This window comes from Manis pentadactyla, chromosome 12, assembly GCF_030020395.1.
Source record: "Manis pentadactyla isolate mManPen7 chromosome 12, mManPen7.hap1, whole genome shotgun sequence".
Taxonomy (NCBI): Eukaryota; Metazoa; Chordata; class Mammalia; order Pholidota; family Manidae; genus Manis; species Manis pentadactyla.
Window position 1 is genome coordinate 55,662,860 of NC_080030.1, and position 20,313 is coordinate 55,683,172.

At 38.8% G+C, this 20,313-nt stretch overlaps 1 protein-coding gene across 12 annotated transcripts in view; it reads left to right on the forward strand.

Annotated features, from left to right (window-relative positions):
- The window catches only part of AHI1 (Abelson helper integration site 1), a 203,759-nt gene that overhangs the window by 160,896 nt on the left and 22,550 nt on the right, over window positions 1-20,313 (forward strand). The window lies entirely within an intron of this gene.

The window sequence follows — 20,313 nt, forward strand, 5'->3', positions numbered from 1 at the left end:
AAATATCATTATAGCCATTTTCCAGATAAGGAAACTGAGGAGGCTCAGAGATATTGAAGTAGACCCTCAACTCACAGAGACTTGGTGGAATGAGGGCCCTAGTGGAACTTGCGATTCTATTTCCATCCTACACTTGTTTCTGTGATTGTGAAACTGACACTGTCATATCCCCACCGGGGGGTACACATTTATGCCAAAGGTCCTTGGAAGCCACAAATTAAATATGTTCTGTCTTCTTAGGGCATTCCTTTTACTTGCTAGTGATTCAAAATGTTTTCAGGTTAAAACAAATGTGGATAGGCTGTCGCTCAGAGAACTGTTAATGTATTTTAGCCTGTGCTATCAAATCCCTCAGGATATTACTTGTGGAACTTACTATATGACATTAGTTCTTACCTTGGACTTAATAACTTTGCTTCTTCATGATATCCATGAACATATTTATTTATAAAATATATATGTATAATTTTCTTTTTACAAATACCATGTTATGATGGAGTGTCTTGACACTTGAGCCTGTCGTGTATCATTCAGTCATTCAGGCTGTATTTATTGAGTGCTTAGTGCCATGCTGAGAACTCTATTAGTCTGCACTGAAAGAGGATGGAGTATCAAGGCTCTAGGCCTTGAGGAGCTTAGACTGGCGGGTGAGATACCTGCAAGCAGATAGTTCCAACAGACTATGGTAGGAACTGTAATGAAGATATGTACATAATGCACTGGGAACACACAGGAAGAAACCCTCCAAATCTACCCTGGGGAGTCCAGGAATAGTTCCCTGTGCTTACGCTGAGACGTATAAGATGAAAGAGTATGTGCTGGGTAAAAGATCTTAGGAAAAAAATATTCTAACAGAGGGAATAACTTGAGTAAGGTGTGGTATGGTATGGTTATGATTGGGGAGCACAGGATCCTATGGAGAGAAAGATAAGAGAAAGCAGGAGTCGGGCCGTGGTGAGTCTAGTGTACTCTGCTAAGATGCCTAGATTGTATCCTTCAAACAAAGGGGATCCCTTAGGGAAGGCAATCCTAGGAATTACATGTACAAATTTTCATGTTAAAAATATTCTAGTGACAGCATGTTGGTTAGATTATAAATACCTAAGACCTGGGACAGGGATATTAGTTAGTTATCCTTGAAATAAAATATAAAAGCCTGTATTAGTGGGGATGGAGGGGAGGCATCATAAGGTATAATTGGCAGGATTTTATGATTGGTTGAATGTGATTAGTGAAGTTGGAATCTAGGATTGTGCTAAGGGTCCTGGTTTATTATATAACCAAATGGATAGTGATACCACAGAAATAATAAAAGAATAAGGAAGATTTGGAGAAAGACAGACAGGAATGGTGTGGAGCATAGGCTGTGATGAGTTCAGTTTTAGATATCTTGATTAGTAGTGTCTATAGTGGTCCATTCACTACAGAGCCAGAAATGCAGGGTTGGAATTTGAGGGAAGGGAGCACTTCAAAATAAAATGGGAAGGAGTTAGTGTATTTATTTTATTATATCAGTAGAGCTAAAGCTTGTAGTGGAGATAACCCAGAAAATTCTGAGAAAAGAAGGCCAAGGACAGAATCCCAGTTGAACACTTTTGGAAGTATTTAAGGAGTAATCAGAGGAAGAGGAGATGATTAAGAAAGAATAATAGAAGTGGAAGGGAAGGAGCAGAAGAAAGAAGTGCCCTGGAAGCCAGGGGAGAGAGAGATTCAGAGGGAACAGTCGCTGGTGTCCGAGACAGCCAGTCGGCTAGGTTGTCTAAGCACATACTATCAGGGGTCAATTCTATGACAAGGATTGAAGAGTGCAACAGCAGTTCCTTGGCAAGGAACTCACAGAAGTCATTCCCATAGCTTCACTTGAAGAAAATAGCTCAGGCACTGGCTGGAGGGAGACCTGGCTCCAGGAATGACTTTTTAAATACTGGAGTGACACATAAAAATTTATACTAAGGAGACAAAGCCAAAAAATATGTTCAAATTAAAGATAGATGAAGAAAGCACAGATGGATCTTGAAGGAAGCAGGTTTTTCTCAGAAAGACAGGTTGATAGATTATCTTGACTTGGAGGAGTGGTTCTCTACTGAGAGTGACATTGCCTCCCAAGATGCATTTGGCAAGGCCTAGAAACATTCTTGCAAATATTTGGAAAGAGGGGAGTACTCCTGGCATCTAGTGGGCAGCGGTCACAGATGTTGCTAATCATCCTAAATGCACAGAACAGCCCCTATCAACAAAGGATTATCTGACCAAAAATATCAGCAGTGCTGAGCTTAGAACAGTACCCCTGAGATGGGTAAATGTGAAAGAGGATACAGATAAGCTGATAGGTTGATATCCTTAATCTAAACATTAAGGATATCTTTATGTTCTCCAGTACAGAAAGTCCACTGAGGGTCAAAGGAGTGAGATAGGAATAATAGTGACCATTAAAATATTTGTAAGGACAGTAGGAGCAGGAGCTCATTTAGGACATATAAAGATATTCCTGAGTAGTTTTGGAAGCTGCTGTTTGGATACCATAGAAATGTAGTTGGCACATTCTTTGTAGTTGGATTTTTTTCTTCAGTAGTGCTCAGCATTCGCCATTGCAGTGGAGAAGGTAGGTTTGGTTTGATACATAATTGGAGTTGTGGATGAGATAGAGGATAAGAGACTGATAGCATTGGAAAGAGTGTCTGGAGTGGCCCACATGGAGGATCAGCCAGATGGGAAAGGGTGCGGAATCAGAAGACTGGCCTGCTTAGAAAGCAAGGTTCTCTGCAAGGTAGCAGTAAGCCACCCATGCCCAGAAGGGCACATAGTGTTACACACTAAAGGAGCTATGGTCTCTAAGTCCATAAATCTTTTGCTTATTTAGTATTTCAGATGTCAAGCATCTCAAGGTTATGATAAATTAATAGAGTTGTGTATAAGAGCTGATGGGAAATTGGAGGACATGTTACTAGAACTGAGCTGGCCAAGGTGGCAGGACCCAGGGTATTGGACAGGTTGTTCTCTTGGACATTAAAAGTCCAAGATGATTGTAAGAATTGGGATGAAGGGAACACTGATGAATCAGGGGCTGAAGTCCTTAGTTCTTGTATTAGAGCAGATGTCTCAACCTTGCTTCACATTGAAATCACCTAAGAAATTTAAAAACTAAGCACTGATGCCTGCTCCTACACCCACAGGTTGTTTTAATTGGTCTGGAATGGGACCTTAGCATGCAGTAGATTGCAAAAGCTTTCCAGGTGATTTTAATGTGCAACATTAACCACTGTGTTAGAGTGACCACAAGGTCCAAAGGTAACAGCTGCAAAGATAAGTAGACAGTGTTATAGCCTGGTGTCGAGACACTTTGAAAGTGTCATAGCCTAAAATCAGCAACAGAGAGCTGAGAGGAGGTCAGTGTTAACTCCAGGCGCCTGGAGTCCATGGCTGGCTATATGTGAGAATGAACAGTTTGTGTTTGCAAAGAACTGAAAGAAAACTGCCTTTTCAGTAAAACGCCAGTTACGAATACAGCAAGGGTAAATGGTTGCCTCTGACAATATGGGGACTACAAAGGACACAGAAGAAAGGATTGGCAAGGAATTTGACTATGGGCAAATGCTAATTGTGTGATATGGCCCATTGTTTGGAATTCAGCACCAGATTTAAGAATTTAGGAAGATGCTAATGTAAATCTGCAGCTTAAAGATACTTGATGCAATGAAAGCATTTATAACATTGGCAGAGGGAGTCACTGGGACAACTATAGTATTTGTGGTCTGTGTCAAGTACTGTGCCAGACTCTATGAAAGAAACAACTTTTACTTGTAGTAGCTTACTGATACCCCTGACTGTGCATCCTGCTGACCTTTGAAGCTGGTGTTCCCTAACCCCACCTCTGTGTGTGATGACCAGTAGCCTTGAACTAAGTCTCCCTCAGCCAGAGAGGATGTAAAGAACGTGTCAGTGTTTTACTGGTTTTCTATGAGGCAAGGCATTATCCCCTGCTCCTCTTGAAGCACCTGTGGTCCTCCAGCTAGAGACCTCTTACCTGCTTCTAAGACCCACAGTTTTCACTGCCTGTGCCACTCCTGTACTTAGAAAAACTCACTGCATCATAGGCTTAATTTAGACTTAGCTGATTTTTTAATCCTGTGTTCCTTTTCCTCTCACAGACCTATCTCCATGCTTAAAATATACCTTCAAATTCATACCCCAGCAGACGAATTCTTCACATATCCAGCTTGATCTATGAGATCTATGAGATCTGCTTTGTGCCAATTCCACTACTGCCCAGACTCATAGATCTCAAGAAACTTGCAAGCATACAAAGCAAAACATTTAAAAACTTAAAATAGATAAAGCAAGGAAAATTGCAGAGGATGAGAATCTGCTTGGGCAAGGGAGAAGCAAAGTGCTCATGGACGAGATAGACTCGAATTGGGCTTTAAACTTTAAGATGCATGGATTTCTTTTGTGTTTTATCTGAATCCCTGTGTTAGAATAGAATCCTACATATATTTTTCCACTTAGGAAGGTACCACATATATAGTTAGATAATGTTTTACTTCCCTGTGGAAGAAAGTATAAACAATAATTGATGCTTATACAAAAAGAAGGCCCTGAAAAACATTAAGGTTTTCCCAAGTAATCAAAATGCCTTGGGTACACTCTGAGTCATGATGTAAACAACCAGCTTTTGAAAAATGTGTAACTAGGCTCTTAGCACCTGGTATAGTTGCATTTCTTCACTTCCTTTATAAGAATATATATGATTTGATTTTATCAAGATCCTGCCTTTAAACCTACTACAAATTCTATCAGATGTTTAATTTCATGTGCGTTTTATTTTTATTACCATATGTAAGATATGTTTAAAAAAATAAAAAGATGAAAAGTAGTCTCTGATAAGTGACTAGAATGGGAGGGTTTCCTAAATACATAGAATCAGAGTTGGTGACATGAAAGGGACCTTAGAGATCATCCCTGGTGATTCTCGTCAACTTCATTTTACAGATGAGAAATCAAGATCCAGAAAAGCTAGAGGCTCATTCAGAATGATCCTCCCACTAGACTCTTGGCCTCTGTGTTCTCAGGCCAGTGCCCTTTTTCCTCCACCACAACAGACACACACACACACAGACAGCTGTTACCTGCACTGCTGCCACATTTTGTGTCATGCTGGTTTTTTACGTACCTGTGTTACGCTTATTCCATTGTACCTTTCTTCATGTCTTTAGAAGAACTATACTTCTTTAGAAGAACTGTACTTCTTTAGAAGACATAAAGTCTTTAGAATTGTATTCTTTCTACTTTTTAAGGAAAAAAGGAGAGAAATCTCCTCAATCGTTTTTTTTTTTAATATCTATTTAAGCTGTAGAATAAAAAGTAAAATTATACCTTTCATGAGCTTGGCAGCTGCTGGATCTTACAAATTCTTCCAAGTAGAACACACCTGTTTGTTGCTGACTGTGCCAGGTACCTCCCCACATTTCATCTGATTCATTGAAATGTTAGTCGGTGATGGCAACATTTGGCTGTTCATGGCAGGAGGAGGAGATGAGGCTGGAGCTTGTTTTTCTCCATGATAGGCCAGAGAGTCCCTGAACAAAGCAGAAATTACCTGTACCACAGGGAAGTGAGAGCAGAAGAATGTTTTCCTCAAGCTTATTACAGAGCATTTTTATTAGTGTGTTATAAAGTTGCATATAATAGAGAAGGAGAGCTATCTGAGAGGAAAGAAACTCAAGCGTTAAAAAGTAATACCGACTACCTTGGTTTATTTGTGTTTGTATTTTGGACCTTTTCTTTGGGCTTTTTGTTTGTGTTAGCCTAAACATTAACTTACTACATTCACTTATTTGGGGGTGGGGGAGTTGTTAAAATTCATTTTTTTTAAATTTGTAATTATTTTAAGTTGTACTATAAAAGTAATATATGCTCATAGATTTTAAAAAATTCAACCAATAAATAGTGTGTGTAAATGACAAAACTCCTCTATCCTGCAAATAGTCATGTTCACTGTTTCTTGCCTGTCCTGCTGAAAGTATTGTCTGCATATGTAAATATACATATTTTAATTCATATCTGTTCTTTGTTTTGATGAAACTAGAATCATTCTTAATATTCTAATTTTTTCTTCCATCAGTATATATTGAGCATATTTTCTTATAGCACAGACAATTCTTTTTTAACAGCTTCAAGGGTATTCAAATGCCCAATTTTCTTTTTTTAATTCTTCAAATGCCCAGTTTTTTTATTTCTGAAAATGCTTGCTTTTATTTATTTGTTTTATTTCTAAAAAGTGAAACCCAAAGTAAACCCCCCCCCAGAAAAAGTACTTTCTACCTTCCGTAAATGTTTCAACATTGACACAACCAAGTATATTTTTCCTAAGTGCCAGTAGTGATTATGAACAGGAATGTTAGATTATTTCTGCTTGAATGTGGAAAAATTACTGTGATGTTTTTGCTTATGTCTTTCCCTAAAAACTCATTAAATGGATAATAGGTATTAGCTTTGCTATTCCAAGAAAATTACAAAAATATCCATTATCACTCATCTCTTTATATGCAAAGAGTGTTTTAAATTTTCAGTATTTTACTTAGCACATAGTCAGAGAGAACAGGACAGGTTACTTCAAAAGAGCTGGCTCCTAAACCAAAATGCATACTCCAGTTATATTCAAGAACAGCTATTTTCTCATCTAGTCCAAAACAAGAACAGAGAACTCAAAACATCAGATAGCTCAGTGGTAGTTCCTCTTCCAGCCACACACGCATGCGAAATTTTACTAACTTTTACATTGGTAAATCTGTCAACCTCTCAGTAAAACAGTAGGCAAAAAAAAAAAAAAAAAAGCCTTCAATGGGTGTGTCTGTCTTAGTGTACAAAATATCTAATTTTCATATAATATTCTGATTTTTTTCTTCTACCAATTTTAATTCTAAGAGTAGGCAATTTATTAAAGCCTAGATTAACTGTGCTATAAATTACTACTTTCAAAAACTACTTCATATAGAAAAATTTTCTATTTACTAGTCCTTGTACCAAGATTGCATCTGAATTATTCTTAACCATAGGAATAATATGATTTTATTAGTGTGTTGAATACTACAGGTTTATAACAGACAGTGGTTATTGGGGTATGGTGATGTGTCTCATGAAGTCAATGCAGACAGCACTGATATGTATTTCTTTTTTCCATAACTTAGAAATATTTTGACAAAAAAACATTAATTTTAAAAAATGCTATTTACTTTTGAAAAACATCTCTTAATCTATAGGATAACATATCCCAGAAAGAAAGTGAGTGGGAGCTTGATGATGTAATACCACAGCTAGCATGAATCACTTCCCACTCACAGATTCCACTCCCAACAATGAAGTCCCTAAGTAATGTACTGGAAGAACTCTAAAAACTTCCAGAATATCTTTTACCCTGGAAGGAACCCGTAAGGTCTGACTTTTTAAAGATCTGATGTCCAGTTTTGCTACTAATTCTCCTGATACACCCTTGCCTCAGCCCATTGTATTTGCCATGTGTACTTGAGCCCCTGCTTTCTCTTCCCCACAGTAGCTGTGTTTCTTGTTGCCGTGGGCAATCCCCCTCCATGTTTCCAGGACCCTCTTACCATCAACAGACTGAGCCCCAGACTGTTGGTCTTCTCAGTTTATCGAGCCCAAGAGCAGTACCTAGATCATTGCCCATGATTCTGAAATGAAGAGGCTGCAAAAGAATCCCCCTGTAGTCTCCATTCCAAAACTAGGTTGGAGAATGTGTCACTTCCTCTTCCTAACTCCTATTACTTGAAATTTACACAAAATAATATACAGGTAGAATTGTTTTCCAATTTAGCAACCACTCTGAGTCTCTGAGCCCAGCCTCTATCACATCTCATTTTCTTATATAGATCTTCCAGGAAAACACAGTTCAGACAGTAATATAAATTCTCAGTAAATATTTCACAATCGTTCCAATAAACCATTGATAAATATTTGTGGGACATTCCTTCATGACTTTGAAAATGTGAATATGGTTTTTAATCTATGAATAATGAGTATACATAAAAGTATAAAATAAGTGATGTTGTACTGGGTCAAACCAAAGTTCCACTTAGCTCAATACTCTCTTTTTGACTTTAAGGGTTGTTTGATGATTTTTCTCCATGATGATATTTTCTTAGGTTGACCTAAATACCAGTAACATGCCTCTAATAATCTATTACAGATTTAAAATGTGAAAGATGTTATTGGCAGAACTTCCCACTAATCATTCCTAGTCATAAATTACCCTTTAGATAATGACAGGATTGCTTATTATAAGTCACCCTGCCTTCTGACTTGGCAGTCAGCATGTCCTTTCTTTGGAAGGTCTCTGACACCCTAACTCTGCCATCCTCTTGGCTTGTTAAGCACTCCAGGGTTTCTCAGCTCTGGCTCTGCTGGTGTTCAGGACTAGAATTCTCAGTTTTGAGGCAGTATGTTGTGCGTTGTAGGACACTCAGTAGCATCTCTGGCCTCTGTCCACTAGATGCGCTAACCCCCTCCAGTTGTGACAACCAAAAAATACCTTCCAAACATTGCCAAGTTTCCCCTGGGGCTCAGAATCACCACATGCTCTGCTCCACCCCCAGGTGAGAACTACTGCTTTATTTTAATAGGAAAAAATATACAGTATTGTGTGGTAAATATGTACATATATATTATATCCACATATATACATTGCATATGTAATATTTTATATATATTTACATTAGTATTCAAATGTGTTTTTCCTTAACTTAAAAGTCCTGTTTTAAGATCCTGTTTGTAAGATAAATTCTAGCTGAAATAAGCAGACAAAGAGAGGCAACAAAGGGCCAGGTAATTCATTTAAATACCCCCGGGTGAGGTTCTGTGGCCTTCTTGTCACAGGCCAGAGAAGTCACACCCAGTTGGGGAGGTGGGGGGCTTATAAGGGATTGGGGGGGAGGAGTGGGCAAGCTATTTTAGGGGGTGTGGAGAGGTATGATTGGCTAATGGTGACATAATAGACAACTAGAAACTTTTTTTCCTTCCAAGAGGGAGGAGGCTGACATCCGGGTCTTAGTTGGCACATCAGGATGGAATTCAGGGAGAGCTGTCCCCTTTCCATATATGGCATGGACTTTGGGGTCTGGTCTGTTCTCCCCCTATGGCATCTCTCTGTTATGTTTGCATGTCCTTGTTTTTCCTTTCTCCAGCCTAACATTCCAGCCTTTTGGTCATAATGGGCGACGACTCAATCTGGCTACTTCTGGCTGACAAGGGACGTCGTGGGGGTTTGAGGCTGGTATTAGGCCAAAGGAGGGGGTTCAGTGGGAAGAGGTGCGTAATGGTGAAGTAACATCTGGTTGGTGGTGACCCGGGTCATCTGGGTTAGCTGCTGTTGGAGGAACCTGAGTACACAAGGGGCAACTAAGAGTAAACCACAAACTGTTATTAAGGGGCCCAGTAAGGGCATTAGCCAGGCTATTATGGGGGACTGGAATTCTGGATCAAGTTCACATCTCAATGACCAGCATTAGGATTCAGCATAGATAAGACTGCATTCTTGAAACAATACTTTTCTCCAAAATCACCCTTATTCTTATTAGAAGTAGCCAGATTAAGAAAATAATTAACAGTTGGTTTGATTATTTGCATAAGTGCAGCAAGAAGAGCAATTGATTACATAGGCTCTTTTAAATATGCTTTGCTGGAACTTTTTGTAAGGAATTTCAGATTGAATTTTTAAAGGCCTCTCTAGGCCAGAAAGCCAAGTAAGACTTGCCCTCAGGTTTTGCCTGCGGTACTTGTAGATTTGGGTGAATTCCTCTCTTCTCAAGGTTAAGACATCGTGAGGTTCCTGCACCTGCCAGGAAATGACCTTCCTTACTCACCTGGTAAGGCTGCCGGGAACCCTGTAAGCAAGGTACCAGGCCAGTTCTTCCAAGGGGCTTTGTTGGCTCTATAAAGTCAACCTTAGTTCCTTAAAGCTTTTCATATCTGAGCTTACACACATGTCTCTCAGGTATGACATTCCAGTCAAAGCCTTGGTAGTACAACCAGTGTTTTTAATTGGTCCTCTTACAAGGAAAGCAGGTTCTTATTGAACTTATGCAAATAAACATACTGCCATGAAATATAAAAATAGTCACTGAAGTTTTTAAATTCTGGAGGAATCAGGTAGAGAGAAAGATAGTTTCAATTCTGCTTATAAAGGCAGTCATTTACTAAACTGTTGTCAGCTTAAGAGAAAAAGCTTAAAACACTTTATCAACAACATTTGAAACAAAAAGCCACCAAAATCATCTTCCTTAGTTTACTTAATCTTATGTAACTAATACCTGTTCTGCTGAAATCTAGTTTTTTACTAGTTTAGGAGTAATAAAACAGTGAGTATAGATGACAGAAGATTTACAAATGACAATGGTTAAAGATCTGATGAGAGCTTACTGTAAGACAGTTGTTATAAAGAAATTTGGATATTTCTGTAACACAAAACATTCTGTAACAAAGTTTAGCATCATTCCTTTTGACAGAGCCCTCCAGGCAATTAAGCAGGTAATTATATATCAGATAAATAAGCCAAATTAGCCAAATAGTTTCTCCAATGAGAAAAAGGTTTTCTGACATGTTCCAGGGGCTCTCTGGAAAATATCAGAGTTAACTAGAGGCAAAATAACTTTTTTGAATTTGATTTTGGGAAGTTGTTAAAAGTTTTAAGGCACTTGCTTAAATAGGACCATAGGTTGCTATGAAGCAACACTTATCTAATTAACTAGAATGACAACAAAGTACTTCAAAGGCAAATAAAGAAGGTTACACAGTTGTTATCAAAGTTTAGCTTTTAGTCCTTTTAATATTAAGATCTCATTTTCTTAAAGACTCCGAGAACTCACTGAGACTTTAAGCATAAGAAACTGCTTTGATAAAACAATTAGAAGAACTTTCTGCAATCTTTCAATATTAAGAGCAGACTAAGAGTTAAGAAAACTTTGTCTTTTTAACTGAAAACAAAATTCTAATTTTGCTGTGTACTTGATACTGAGACTCATTTGCTTTAATTTTATATAGCATGACCATATTAAATTCTTCTACAAACTCTTTACAACTTTCTTTTTACATTTAGATCTCTCTTTCTAAATAAACACCTGTACTTTAGAACAAAGTTACTTTATCTTATCAAGAGTATTTTTTAGCATGCAGAAATGTTTTTCTTACTACTTTAAGTAGTTTTGATTAGAACTTTAAACTATTACTTTAACCTTCAGTGAACACTGAAAAATAGGCTACTGTAAACTATTACACTAGCATTCTTCAGATTGATACATTTATGAATGTATATTATCATTTTTGGAAATGTGCTTTATAGCACAATTTCTTATTAGGCACAAAATATGTCTATATAACTTAGCAAACTTTAAGAATTTTGGTTACTACAAAAATTCTCAGGCTGTTTGCATATATATATAATGTTATACATTAATACAGTATTATTATTAAGATATTTATTTGCTAGGCTTGTTTACTTATTTTTAGCAACTATGCTAGATTACTTACAAAACTTTTACTGAATGTTAGACAAAGCCAAGCCTTTAAGCATTTTATTCTTAAAAGATTTAGCAGATAACATTGACTTAAATGACCTTAGGTAAACTTAGGCAGCTGATAACAACAAGGACATGCCAGCCTCAGCTAAACTCAAATTAGCATTAATGCTTAACATTTTTTACTAGATTCTCTGGAAGTTCCAGAATGCCCAATCCTCACAAGCGCTTGTTTTTAAATAAAATATTTTTCATCTATACACCTAGACACACAAACGTACAAACTGAGATACAACGACTACAGTCAGCAACACTTTTTTCATAAAAACATATACACAGATAGACAAACCGATACAAAGACTTGAGTCAGATATCCAATTGCCCTCTCTCTTCTCAGCTTTTTGTCTGTGCCTTCTGGAACTAGAGGGTGGGAGGGGCGTGTTCTGGTGGGGGAAGAGGGTGGTGAAGGCGGAAAGAGAGGGGGAGGGGGTGGTGCAGCCACCGGAAGAGGAGAGCAGGACAGCGGCATGGTTGAGAATGCAGGACTTTAAGATGGAGGCGACACGTGTGAAGACAAAGGACTTAAAGATGGTGGTGGAGAGAGGGGGAGGGGATTGCGAGCTGAGGGAGGTGGGTGACTGAGGTTTTCTGGTGGATCTGAAAAGGAAGGACTGAGCAGAGTAAGAGGCTGACAAACTTTAACTGGAGATCAGGCTAGGAGAACCTGAGTTATAGAACACTTAACATAAAGGTCTTGATGGGAGTGCCAAGTCCAAAAAGCCTGCACATACGGGATTTCATTCTACTTTCTGCTCCGGTGGCAATAATTAGTTAAGTCGGTGAGGAGGCTAAAATCAAAAGTTCCCTCAGGGGGCCACTGAGATTGGTTGTCCAAGGGATACTGAGGCCCGGCCTCAGAGCAAAGGAAGACTAACTTCCATTTGTGAACTTCCCAGGACAAATACAGAGTATCCAGATTAGAAATGAGACACCGCAGCGGGGTCTGAGCCTCTGCTTTCATGGGCTGGTTCCTCACGTCTGCGACCACTTCCCAAAAAAAGTCCCGCTGAGAGGAGCGCCCAGCGTCCCAAGCGCACCAAGTCAGGGGAGACGGGCTGGGAGCCTGGGTGAGGGACGTCTCCCCCACTGCAGGGCCAGGGGCGAGTATCCCGGATACTCACAACGGATGGGCTGAATACCCAAGACCTGGACGTAGCTACGATTTCGGACATACTAGGTGAAACGGAGTTAGGAAGGGAAGCAGACCAGGGGAAACTGGGGGACTCACCGGAAAATAGTCCACACAACGGAGAGCAGGCTGAGGTCCTGGGTCGGGGAAAGAGGGGGCGGGGCCGCCGGTGGCCGGTCGGGGCCCCGCACTCACACTCCTCCCGGGTTTCGGCGCCAAATGTAAGATAAATTCTAGCCGGAATAAGCAGGCAAAGAGAGGCAACAAAGGGCCAGGTAATTTATTTAAATACCCCCGGGTGAGGTTCTGTGGCCTTCTTGTCACAGGCCAGAGAAGTCACACCCAGTTGGGGAGGTGGGGGGCTTATAAGGGATTGGGGGGGAGGAGTGGGCAAGCTATTTTAGGGGGTGTGGAGAGGTATGATTGGCTAATGGTGACATAATAGACAACTAGAAACTTTTTTTCCTTCCAAGAGGGAGGAGGCTGACATCCGGGTCTTAGTTGGCACATCAGGATGAAATTCAGGGAGAGCTGTCCCCTTTTCATATACAGCACGGACTTTGGGGTCTGGTCTGTTCTCCCCCTATGGCATCTCTCTGTTATGTTTGCATGTCCTTGTTTTTCCTTTCTCCAGCCTAACACTGTTAATGAAATACTACTTTCATTTTTCCATGATTAGCAAGTATGTAAGTAGTGGTATTGGATTTATTAATTTCCCTACTTAAAAACAACAGCTTCACTCACATAAAGGTACATCCAGCTGTGTGAGGCTCAGTGTGATGAGTACAATAAAATCTCTCTTAGTGAAATTGTCTAATGACTAGCATTTATTTACTTTGCTTGAGAAGTAACTGTAAGTTAATCTTTCCATAAACCATGGAAAATTAACTGTATGCAATGTTCTTGGCAGTCCCCGTAATGTGGTTATAATGGTCTCAAATTTTAACATGGCTCTCCATTAGTTGATGTAAAAAGGGAAGAATCTTTTTTTATTTAAATGTCTCTTTTATCCATACAAACCATGCATACAATAAAAGATCTCTTTCAACATATGTAAGTACAGATATTGTTTTATTGCTTTTACTGAACTTTTTTGTACTAAGTGAATCTTTTTCTTTTTACCTCTATTTCTTCTTCCCCATTACTGTGGGTATGTTTAAGCAGCAACCATCTTATACAAAGGAGATAGAATGTTTGACAGACTTCCAAAGGCTGACATCCCCTTTAAGAGAAAAATGCTTTCTGCCCAGGTCATGCCAACCTGCAGTCACTCACTAAAAAGCAGTGTCATGCTCAGGATTACTAGAGAGAAACATGCATGAGCCAAGAATGTGAAAGCTACTTACTGCCCTTTCCTTAAACTCCCTGGCAACTATAGGTCTAAATTATATTTCAAATTGAATTTTTCCATGAGAACTATCTTATAATCACGGTCACATTTTTTTGTCACAACTTCTGTAATAACCACAAGTACCATGTATAACATTTAGGCTGTTACAGCTGATAAATTTATACATTATAAACCTGTTAAAGAAGAAGAGGAAATTTAAAAGCAACTTGACCAAAAATTTTGTTTAACTTATATGCCATGTACACATACTGAGATAATACAGAGTAAGGTCCGCTTCACTTAGATCAGGCTGCAGACTGGCAGAACCTCCCCTTGATTAGAGGAATCACTTTTTCTCCCTTAGTGTCATATCATGTTGTTTGGCTCTTACTGCATTTATCACCTGCCACCTCAGTGCCAAGTTGTTTATACATAAACTTGCCGTCACTAAATGATGAGCCTCGCAGTCACTGTGTCTGTTTAATATTGTTTTTTGGGAGACAAATTGAAATCCTTGATGGGTAGGTTTGGTAAGAACCAAGATTCAAACCAGAGGAAGGAAAGAAAACAAGGGATGGGGGAGACCATAGGGGTCACAACAATTCAGGCTTATTGGATGCTAAGCTATGTTTACTAAGCTTCAGACCACAAATCAAGAATTATTCCTGAGCTCTCTTACCCCCACAAATTGCCAATTTGATATGTGCCAGATTAAAAGTAGTCCTCAAACTGGTAGACATCAGAATTACCTTGGCCACTTGTATTAAAATACCAGTGCCCACACTCTACCCTCTAAACATGCTCATCTCTCGGAGGTACTCCTTTATAATTCTGAAAGCCTCCTTTCTAGTCCCAAGAGTTATGGAATTTTGCTAGAGAATGCTCTTCCAGCCTCCTTAGAGGAATAACATGTCTATTCAAGCCCCTTGATCTCTAGACATAAACTTCCAGTTGACCTGACTGAAGAGCAGTCTGTAAGCCATTACACATGGCTGCATGAAACCAGTGGGGGTCAACTCCAAAATTCATCTTCCCCACAAGTTCCCACTTTACATATAGGGTGTTTTCAATAAATAATTATGATTTGATTAGGACAGAGCACCTAAAATCTTCATAGATCTATCAGAAATAAGATTAGAGAAGGTAGCAACGAAGAACAGTTAAACAGTAATTTGGTCATGCACAGAAACCACACTGAAAAACATGCAGAAAATTCTTGTTTTTCATAGTATTTCTGTTCTATAAATTCACCATGAACACTGAATTAGCAAATACTAAACTAATGCTTCTAAGGTTGAAATACAGGGTTACATTCCTGTGAGCCTCTGGTTACAACATTTTTATCAACCAGTTGATACATAACCTTGTTTTATGTGTTTCTGTTTAAAGATATTTTATTTTATATCATTGAATCATAAAAATTGAACTCATATCCAGCAGTAGTGGTATAACTTGTGCCTGAACAAAGCTTAACATACATATTTTATTGATGACATACATTGCAGCCTTCTTGCACTGAGTCACACTAGACAGCACTTAAGCACTATGCTTAGGAACCATTTTAAATTGCAAGATCACCAACAAAAATATAAAAATTGAAAAACATGGCACTAAGAAGATCACAAAAAGGATACTTGTTTACAGTATGAGAGCTGAAACAGTAAGTCAGGATATTAAAAACATGCCAAAGCATTAGAAGTTTCTGATGTTCCTACCTCAGCTGCAAATGTGTGCGTTAGGCAGCTCAAAAATTTTTCAGCACTGCACATTTGCACGTATTCAGGTGACTGTGAAAGTACAAGTATTGATTTGAGGATTACAAATAAAGTCATCATAATAAAGATGAAGGAAAAGGTCAGGCAAAGGAACTTGTGTCAAAAGAAAAAGTGTAACCTGCTACTTCTGGTGTGGCTCGTGCATATGATTGCTTTCTTCTAATCCTTTCTTTCTCTTTGGGTTTCTTGAACTTAGGGTCTGTGTCTTGTTCAATATTAATTCCTAGCATCTGGTGCAATGCAGGTATTCAGTAAATGTTTGTTGAATGAATAAGGGGTCAGGTAAATAAACAGGAGCAGCTGTGCTGAGGTGTTTATTAATCTTAAGTCAGACCTGACCCCTGTTGGGGACATGAACAGTGATGGTGTTGCACATAAGCAGGTGTTCTGCAGTGGACAGAGGGTTACAATGGACTTTGTAAAACTGTCAGGTCTCCTTCAGTCTCTCCAGTTTCCCTTCTTCACCTCCCATCACTGGGAATAGTTCAGTCACAAAAGATGAACTGGATGACCCAACTGATTCTTTAGTTTGTAGAAATTTAAAGAGACACCAGAGTGGCATTCTGTTTTCTGCCTTCATGGTTATCTACAGTTTTTACTCTCCCCAAACCAGGTCACTTAGACCACCAGGAAATAAATGTATGGAAGCAGCAATTATTTAGCAGTTTAATGCCTGACACATCCATAGCACTTGGAGTGTATGACTTGCATACTTGTCTAGACCAATCCCCAGGCCAGGGGGTAAACCAGTAGTACATTTCCTCACTTCTACTCTAGAATTTTATCATTGCTAATGAGTATCACATAACTGTATTCATTATTTCTGTGTCATATTTTTTATTCTCAGCCTTAATAAGGCTCATAGTCTTGATCATCTTTTTTGTTCTTCCTGAATGAATCACTACCCCATTATAATGCCTGGTCAAAATGTCCATGTTTCTCAAGCTCCTAAAATTTGTACGCCAAGTTGACTCTGTCTCCATGCTTTATTTCAAAGAGAAGTCATCCATCATTAATTCCCTCAACTTCTCATCCCTACTTACTCTGTAGTTCCGAAATTTCACCTTCTTCCTCCATCTGAGTTCAGATTTCAAAGAAAGAGGTGCCCTTCCTTACATTTTTTGGTCATTTCCCCCTCCCGCATTTTTATAGCCCTCACTCAATCAGTGATTCCCATCCAAACTCCTTCACCCTTTTGGCATCTTCATTATTTATTCATTTAACGTGTATTTTGTGTTAAAAACATGCCTACTGTTTTTCCAGGCCCTGTGTTGTAATGGTGAATGAAATAGAAATAGTCCCTCCACTTACCGAACTTACAGTCTAATGAGTGAGAGTAACCGTCATTAATGAGTAAGTCACAAAACTAATATAAGCAGTAAAGACAGTGAAAGGAAACTATGAGGCCATGTGGTGAGAAATGGATGGATTAGTTTTTATAAGAGGAACTAGGCAGGTGGGAGGATATATTTGAGGCATTAGAAACAACATTTGCAAAAGCCCTAAAGTGGCCATAAGTGCTCATTGAAGAAACTGGAAAACCAGCTGGTCACAGGGAAAGGAACAAGGGATGAAGGGCAGGATGGAGGGAGGGACCAAATCCAGCAGTTTCAGACCATGTAAAGATCACTCCACACCCCAACTTTCCAGGTCATTAACACCATTGTTTCTCTTATTCTCTCTTTCCTTAATTGTTGTAACATTGCATTTCTCCTGTTTCTCTCTCATTCTCTGGCTTTGCCTGCCACTATAAGACAAGAGCCTTCACCAAGATAGTTGTTGCAATTTTTTTTGTTTTTAATTTTTCTCTATTATTTTCTGGATTATCCCTTATACCCTCACAGTTTCAAAAAGTACTTGAGTATTTCAGATCTATCAAACACTACATCTGCAACCTGGCTCCTGTTCTGAATTTCCCAAGTGTATTTCTAGCTACCTACTAAGAATTTTAACATAGATATCTTTCTGGAATATCTGATCTAATATGCCCAAAACCAAATCTGTTTTTAAAAACCTGATATATTTTCTGTACTTCAATATGGTAATGAAATCATCATCTACCTTCACCTTTAAGGAGTTCTGTCTTGAAACAGTGGCCACATAGTCAAATATCAGGGAGGTTTGCAGCATAATAATATAAGCATTTTGATAGAGTTCTACTGGAAATGTGTAGGAGAACAGATAGAAATGGCCCCTGACCCAAGGTTAATATGGTAAGAAATGGTTTTCCAGAGGAGCTGATTTCTAAATTGAGTTTCATGGGCAGAAAAGCATTCCAGACAGACTGAATACTAAGATATGGTATACTTGGACCACCACAAATATTTAATCATGTCTGGAGCTTAGAATGTAATGTTAAAAACAGAAAGAGCTGAACCTGAACAAGTGGACAGGATCAAGAAGATCCTTTTATGGTATGCTAAGGAGCTAGATTTTATCCTAAACGTTAATAGGGAGCCATTGAGCCATTGAAGGATTTAAAGCATGAAGCAAATTGGTTGTAAAAGCTCTTCCTGGGAGCCCAGAAAAGACTAGAAAAATATGTACTGGAGGAAGACCAGAAGGGGCTGGTGCAGTAAGCCAAGCTAAACATAATGAGAAACTAGGATATGGTGACTAAATCCATGTGAATGAAAAGGAGACATCTAGGTTTCTAATTTGAATATCTCAGCATGTGAGAACTTCAGTCTGAGACATGTGAAGTTTGCACTGCCTGTGCAACAGCCAATTGCAGATATCTTTCAGACACCTATGGGACTCAGGAGAGATTTGCTGTGTTTACAAGATTTGCTGAAAACTAACAATTACCAAGCCATTTTGAAGAAAATTTGGGATCTGGGTTCAGAGTATGGATTTGGAAGCCATTAGCATAAACACTGGTTGAACCCATGGGAATAGAGGAGTATAAAGGAAAAACAAGGGCAAAGAGTAGAAGGCATTAAGGGATGCTATTTTTTTTTAAGAGTGAACTGAGAGGGAAGAGCTTGGGAAGGATATTGCTGTGAAGGATATTGCTCTGGTCCTTGACTACAGCAGTCTCCTACTTCATTCTCCAGTCTTCCGTGCACCTTTTACCTGCCTAATGGAGATACCTTCCTGAAAGAGCAATCAAGTCCAAGTCATGTGACTTAACAGCTCAGAAATCCTAGTTGGCTCTACATTTGCCTATAAAATCTAAGTTTTTATTTAGACCCCACCTCTCCCTCAAAGATTGAAAAGAAGTTCTGACCTACTTTTTCTCATCTTCCAAACCACCCTCCTAAGTTTGCTGCCTTGCAGACATACCATTCCAGCCCTCGTTCACCTTGTTCTCTCAAGTTGTCTAGTTTTTATGCTTTTAAATCAGAATTTCAGTTTATCCCTTAAGTTCTAGTTAAGTGCTCCCTCTCAGAAGCCTCCAGTTACAGGTCAAGGCTTCTATTCCTTATTTCCACACATTTTTCCTTTGTACCTTTATCATAATGTGTATCTCCCTCTCCTTTTTGTTGTATCCAAGCCTTTTCCCCTTTGATTATAAACTCTCAGAACCTACTCAGCTTAGTGCCCTCAGGGTGTCTAGCACAGTGCCTTGCCCATAGAGTGGTGTTCCATAAGTATTTGTTGTTGTGTTTAATTGGCACAATTAGTATCCAAAGCTATAAATCACTAATCAAGATGAATGCCTTGACTTTTTGTTTGAATATACTTCTAGAAACTTCATCTTAATGCGGAGGAATAGTTTGTCTTTCGGGAAAAGCATTATAACTGGAGAATTTAGCATCTAGTTCAACTCACATAATCGGTAATAAATTCTAAAATCAAAGAATCAATACCAAACTTATATGAATATTTAAAAATCACAAAATTGTGCTGCAGAAAACAGAATTTTAGCAGTAGAGGAAACCAGAAAGAGCTTGTCTAGCACAGTGATTTGTTGACTGTAGAACCCTACTCTTAAGGGCTCTGCAGGTATGACTGGGGAGGCAAGGTTTGCCAGGTCACCAAACCTAGCTTCACCTACAGTAATTCTATTTTTAAGTATTCATATATAAGGCTTTCAAACAAAATGATATTGAAAAATAGTTTTCCTATTATATCAGTTTGAAAACCTTCAGGCTACTTCTGTAACCTTGGTGACTCTGGGCCTCCATTTCCTCATCTGTGAAATATGAGAATGGTGCTATGATAGTTCAAGCTTATATTCACATCCCCGCCTGACCTTTTTCAAGTAAAAAGCAGACCGCAGGAGAGGCCTACATGGGCCACATAGAGAGTTGATGACAGAACCAAGACTGGAATTTAACCACCAAACCTGATTGTTTTTGGTCTATTTTCTTCCTCTTTTAAAGGTATCTACAAAGTGGGTATAAACAAATTATAGATATTAATTATATGGAAAGGTAGCTATCAGGAGGTATATAAATGGCATATAAAAATTGAGCTATACAATTGATTGTTTTAATAAAAATGAACCTCATTTATTCATTCCTTAGTCCTAATTTTAGAATCAGGTTT